The 6910-nt window shown below is 36.6% G+C and overlaps 1 pseudogene; it reads right to left on the bottom strand.

The window, feature by feature from the left end:
• Positions 1 to 646: 646 nt before the first annotated feature.
• LOC140954708 (uncharacterized) lies at positions 647 to 6502 on the bottom strand (annotated as a pseudogene).
• Between the last annotated feature and the right edge of the window lie 408 nt (positions 6503 to 6910).

The raw sequence follows: 6910 nt of genomic DNA, 5'->3' as shown, positions 1-6910 counted from the left end.
CACCCCTTCGGGCTTAATTGCTTAGGTTAGGGAGGCTACGAAACCAAACTTATCCACGTTTTTATTATCATCAATACTATCTTTTTTTTTTTTTCCTCTTTTTTTTTTTCTTTGCAAATTATATACTATCCTTTCTCCCTTAGTTGTTACCTTCAACAAAAGAACATAATTAATGTAATAATCCAATGTGCAACCCACAATCATATGTTAAAGTGTGTGTGTGAAAATGAAGGTTTAATAATACTTGTTAAATGAGTATAGGAGCAGAATCAAGTGATAACAATGTGAGAGTTTGTAAACCTGAATATTTCAAGAAGTATTATGATAGACCTTGGTAATGAAACTTACTAAGATGCGTCTCTAGAGTCAATAAAATTGATTCCATACTCTGCCATCCTAATAACAATTTTGTCAAATGGTTTTAATAATAGCAAAAACAGTTAGTAAGTTAGTATTTTTTTTTTTTTTAAACTACTACCCTCTCCCCCCAACCAAAACGAGACATTGTCCTCAATGTTCGAAGGTAGAAAGATAGAGTATAGAAGACATCACCTGAAACAACGAACAATGAACAACCTGAAACACACTTAAACAAACATAAGAAGTAACAAAACAAAATAATATGCTATTAATAAAACCAAAAGACACAAGGTTTCACAGATGAAGGCTCAAATCTAATCTAAGCTTTTTACGGCTTTCCTTAGTTGACCAATCTAGACGACTCATGCAGGGATCAATGACAGGGATGAAAGATTGTAGTTGGTCAATCAATTGTTCAGCAGTAGCAGCAGAGATTATGATTCGTCGTGCCGAAGATGTTAGAAATTCCTGTTCCACAGCTTGATCAAGGAAAGACAGCAACTTATCATAAAAACCATTAACATTTAACAAACCTATAGGTTTATGGTGAATGTGCAGTTGGGCCCAAGATGAAATATGAAAGATCTCTTCCAATGTGCCCAGACCACCTGGTAAGGCAATGAAGGCATCAGCATGGTTAAACATGGTATTCAGTCGGTCAGACATTGTTGGGACCTGTAGTTCCTCTTCCAATTGTTTTTCCAATGATGTCCCAGTTGCTAAAGCTTTGGGGACAACCCCCAAAACTTGACTGCCTCCTAAAAATGCAGCCATTGACACACCTCCCATTAACCCAAGGCTGCCTCCCCCATACACTAAATGAATCGTTTCTCTCAGCTAGTACCCGACCAAGATGATTTGCTGATTCTAAAAACTCTTTTTCTTTCCCAGAACTGGATCCACCGAAAACACAAATATTTCTTATATGATGACTTGAGGACCTGCCATTTCTACACACTTCTATATTTTGATGAATGTATGGGATGAGTAGAAATGAAGGGAAGGAAGAGAAGAATTTATAGATGAAAATTGAAAATGCAATCATACCACCTATATGTAGGCCAGCTGTAGTCTCACAAACTCTCTCTCTCTCTCTCTCTCTCTCTCTCTCTTTATTAATTATTTATGTTGAAAAAGCATGTGTATGTACAGGTAGTTGTGATTGTGGCTCACATCTTCCCTTGGTTTTACGTCCAAGAACGGCTTAAACGCCCTCTATGGGTCGGGGATAGGCTTCCCATCCAGTTTTCTTAAAAACTGGCAAACAGGGTCTTTTTTAGTCAGATTCCCAAGACTAAGTCGATCATGTTCTTTATGGAATTGTGGCCATAAATCATGAATTACACGATGCACATCTCCACTAGGATGCGTCTCAAGGGTCAACAAAAGATTATCTAAAGACCCCTTACTCAGGCCATCCTTAATGAATTGTATCTTATCTTCACGGTTTACAGATACCATTCCTAAAGAACGACATGTCGTATTACAAGTCCATCTGGCACATCGATGATAGACTTTCAGTCGTTTTGCACGACGTTTCTTTGCAAAAGTGCTTTTACCTGTTCCAGGCATGTGTGAAATGAAAGAATTGGATGACTCACCTGATAATCGAACCTTTGCTTCAATTAACCAACGGATATCTTCAGGAATTCCATGATTCATTAACAACCTCAATCTTGCACACCTAGCACGGTAAATTTTATTAATCGCATGTGGAGGCAAAGTGGGAAAATACCTTTTCAACTTTTCAAGAGTGGTGTCCATTTTCAAAAGAGAATTAGAGAAGCGATTCAAAGAAGGAAGAAAGAGCTAAGAATTATACAAACATATACAGATATCAGTTATTTGGGAAACTGAAAGAACCGACTTAAGTCACGGAGTACCGTTATCCGCCATTTTGACCGGGGTGAAAGAGAGACTAGCAAAACAACAAAACACAAAACAATGTGAGAAAAAGAATCAATCTTTATATACAGGATCACTCAATTCAATAGAGTCATTTTCAACCGAAAAATTGTCAAATAAACTTTCAAACGATGCCCATTTACCTTGAAAACATTGCCATTCTTTGGATTCTCAATATCACAGGCCCCATATGGATACACATGTTTCACAATAAAAGGACCGCTCCATCTTGTTCTTAGTTTTCCAGGAAATAAATGGAGTCGAGAATTATAAAGCAAGACTTTTTGACCAACATTGAATGTTTTTTCTCAGTATTTTCTTGTCATGAAACTCTTTAATTCTTGCTTTATGAATTTTTGAATTGTCATATGCATCATTTCTTATTTCCTCAAGCTCATTTATTTGCAATTTTCGCAGCTGACTAGCATCATCAAGGCTTGAATTGAAAGCTTTAATAGCCCAATAAGCTTTATGTTCAATTTCCACAGGCAACTGACAAGGTTTTCCATAGACTAGTCTATAAGGTGACATACCTAATGATGTTTTATAAGCAGTTCGATAAGCCCAAAGTGCATCATTAAGTCTTAAAGACCAGTCTTTCCTATTAGGGTTCACTGTTTTCTCCAAGATCTGTTTGATCTCCCTATTAGCAAGCTCTACTTGTCCACTTGTCTGAGGGTGATAAGGGGTGGCAACTTTATGTGTGATTCCATATTTCTTCATTAAAGACTCAAATGGCTTGTTGCAAAAGTGTGTTCCATCGTCACTTATCATGGCTCGAGGGATTCCAAATCGACTTAAAATGTTTTCTTTCAAAAACTTTATCACTATTTTGTGATCATTGGTTCGACTTGGAATTGCCTCTATCCATTTTGAAACATAATCTACTGCGACCAATATGTACAAGAAACCAAATGATGGAGGAAATGGACCCATGAAATCTATACCCCAACAATCAAAGATCTCAATGACAAGAATAGGATTTAAAGGCATCATGTGACGTTTCGAAATAGATCCCAACTTTTGACAATTTTCACAAATCTTACAGAATGCATGTGAGTCTTTGAACATGGTGGGCCAATAGAATCCACTTTGTAAGATTTTTGCAGTTGTCTTTCTTGATGAGAAATGACCCCCACATGCCTCAGAATGACAAAATTTAATGACACTACTAACCTCATTGTCAGGAATGCATCTTCGAAATATTTGATCAGGACAATATTTGAATAAATAAGGGTCATCCCAATAAAAGTTCTTTACTTCGTTCAAGAACTTTCTTTTGTCTTGGGTACTTCCAATGAGCTGGCAATTGTCCTGAAACAAGAAAATTAACAATATTAGCAAACCAAGAACATCGTAGAGACAGAAAATAAAGATTCATCAGGAAAGTAGTCATCGATTGGTGTAATGTTCAGATCTCGAATCGGTTGTCAAATCTTGACAAATGATCCGCGACAACATTTTCGGTGCCTTTCTTGTCTTTGATTGTGATATCAAATTCTTGAAGTAACAAAATCCACCGCACCAATCTAGCCTTAGAATCTTTCTTAGAGAGAAGATATTTCATGCTGCATGATCACTAAAAACAATAACAGGTGAGCCAACAAGATAAAGATCTGAACTTGTCACATGCAAATACTACTGCAAGTAATTCTTTTTCAGTGGTAGTGTAATTCATTTGAGCACTATTTAAAGTTTTACTTGCATAGTAAATCACATAAGGTTTCTTATCTTTCCTTTGTCCCAAGACAGCACCCACGGCATAATCACTAGCGTCACACATTATTTCAAAAGGTAATGACCAATCACGAGGTTGAATGACAGGAGCAGAAGTAAGCAAGTTTTTAAGTTTAACAAAGGCTTCCTCACAATGTTCAGTCCATTCAAAAATATTATCCTTTGTTAGAAGGTTACTCAAGGGCTTAGATATTACACTAAAATCTTTGATGAACCTTCTGTAAAAAACCAGCATGTCCTAAGAATGATCTAACATCTTTAACAGATTTTGGTGTTGGTAAGTTGGCAATTAACTCGATTTTAGATTTGTCAACCTCAATTCCTTTCGATGAAACAATGTGACCAAGTACGATGCCGTTTGTTACCATAAAAGTGACATTTTTCCCAATTCAGTACAAGATTCTTCTCTTCACACCTGCTCAAAAACCTTTTCTAAGTTAGTCAAACAATCATCAAATGAATCACCAAAAACAGAAAAAATCATCCATAAAAATTTCAAGAAAACGTTCAACCATATCACTGAATATGCTAAGCATGCATCTTTGAAACGTGGCTGGTGCATTACATAATCCAAAAGGCATCCTTCGATATGCAAAAGTACCAAATGGACATGTGAAAGTAGTCTTCTCTTGATCTTCCAATGCAATTTTCAATTTGATTGTAACCTGAATAACCATCTAGGAAACAATAAAATTCATGACCTGCAACTCTTTCTAGGATTTGGTCCATGAAAGGTAAAGGGAAATGATCTTTTCTAGTCATTGAATTAAGTTTCCTATAGTCAATGCACATGCGCCAACCCGTAACAGTCCTAGTTGGAATTAACTCATTTTTCTCATTTGTTATCACAGTGACTCCAGACTTTTTGGGTACAACTTGGGTAGGACTTACCCATTTGCTATCAGAAATAGGATAAATGATTCCATTATCTAGAAGCTTAATGACTTCATTTTTCACTACTTCTTTCATATTAGGATTAAGCCTTCGTTGCATTTCTCTAGAGGGTTTAGCATTTTCCTCCAAATAAATCCTGTGTGTGCAAATCAAAGGGCTAATTCCTTTTATGTCAGCTATGGTCCATCCTAATGCATTTTTGTGCATTTTCAGAGTCTGTAATAACTTACCTTCTTGATGCGCATTAAGTTTGGAAGAGATTATTACCGAAAAAGTTTTATTTTCTCCCAAAAATGAGTATTTGAGATTAAATGGTAACGGCTTCAATTCAGGTTTTGGTGGTTGAACACTTGAAGGTATGGGCTCAATTGATCGTGGTGGCAATTCTTCAATTTGTGGTCTCCAATTGCATGCCTTTGATTCCTGAAAGTAGACCATTTGCAAATCATCAGATTCATCAATCTCAGTTTCACTAGAAGTGGTTTGAAATTGATCATGAACTAATTTTTCAATAAAGTCCACTTCCTGTAAATCATTATCATCTCCAGGTTGCTTGTAAATGTTGAAAATATTCATCTCCAATGTCATGTTTCCAAATGATAGCTTCATCAGTCCATTCCTACAATTAATCAATGCATTAGAAGTGGCAAGAAATGGACATCCTAAAATGACAGGAATTGAATTACATGCTTCAACAGGTTGCGTGTCCAAGACAACAAAATCCACAGGATAAATGAATTTATCAACTTGTACCAACACATCTTCAATTATTCCTCTAGGCACTTTTACAGATCTATCGGCGAGTAAAAGAGTTACAGAGGTTGGTTTTAACTCACCTAGATTGAGACTCTGAAAAACTGAATATGGAAGTAAATTCACACTAGCTCCAAGATCAAGTAAGGCTCTTTCAATTTTATGTTCTCCAATAAAGCAAGAAATTGTAGGACAACCAGGGTCTTTATATTTCAAAGCATTATTGTTCTGAAGAATGGCACTTACTTGTTTCGGCTAAAAATGCTTTCTTTTTCACATTCAATTTTCTCTTCACAATGCACAGATCTTTCAAAAATTTAGCATAGGAAGGAACCTGTTTAATAGCATCCAACAAAGGTATATTGATCCTTACCTGTTTGAAAATTTCAAAGATTTCAGAGTTGTGACTAACTTTCCTTTGTTTGATCATGGCATGAGGAAATGGAAGTGCTGGCGGGGAATCAGCCTTTTCTTTGCAATGTTCAGGTTCAACCCCTTCCTTACCCTTAGAGATAGACTCATCATCTTTCTCACAAGGTTCAAGAATAGGTTTTTCAATAACCTTACCACTACGAAGAGTGATGACTGATTTGACTTGATCCATGTGTTGGCTTCCAGAACTACTTGCATTTGCATTGTATTGCCCCTTTGGATTTTGCTGTGGTTGAGAAGGAAACTTACCTTTCTCTTGGAAACTAAGAGCAGATGTTAATTTTGCAAGAGCATCTTTAAAATCGGTCATGCTTTGAGCAAGTTGAGTGTTGATTGTCTCCTGCTTTTCAATGAATGCATGCAATGTTTCCTCAAAATTTCTTCTAGGAGGTGGAGCATAAGGAGGTGCATATCCATGAGAATTTTGGAAATTATGGTGTGCTTGAAACGGTGGATGTGAAGTTTGTGCATTGTTGCTATCACTCTTCCAACTAAAATTTGGGTGATTTCTCCAACCAGGGTTATATGTTTGTGAGTATGGGTTATGGTTGGGTCTTTGGAAACTGTTTAAAGCATGGGCTTGTTCATGGAGGCATTCCTTGAAAGAAGGCAAAGTTGGACAATCATTGGTTGCATGCTCATTTGTTTCACAGATTTGACACACAATGTCTTGAATAGATTTTAATTGACCACTCTTTTTTAATTCTAGTGCCTCGACTTTTCTAGCTAAAGATGCAAACTTGGCTTGGAGGTCATGATCTTCCCTAAGGTTGTGCATACTCCCACTAGATGTATGAGGTTGAGTTTTACCTGGTGCCTCATAAGTACC

Source organism: Populus alba, chromosome 16, assembly GCF_005239225.2.
Source record: "Populus alba chromosome 16, ASM523922v2, whole genome shotgun sequence".
Taxonomy (NCBI): domain Eukaryota; kingdom Viridiplantae; phylum Streptophyta; class Magnoliopsida; order Malpighiales; family Salicaceae; genus Populus; species Populus alba.
The sequence above is the reverse complement of the archived record's forward strand: the minus strand, read 5'-3'. Positions and strand labels throughout refer to the sequence as shown.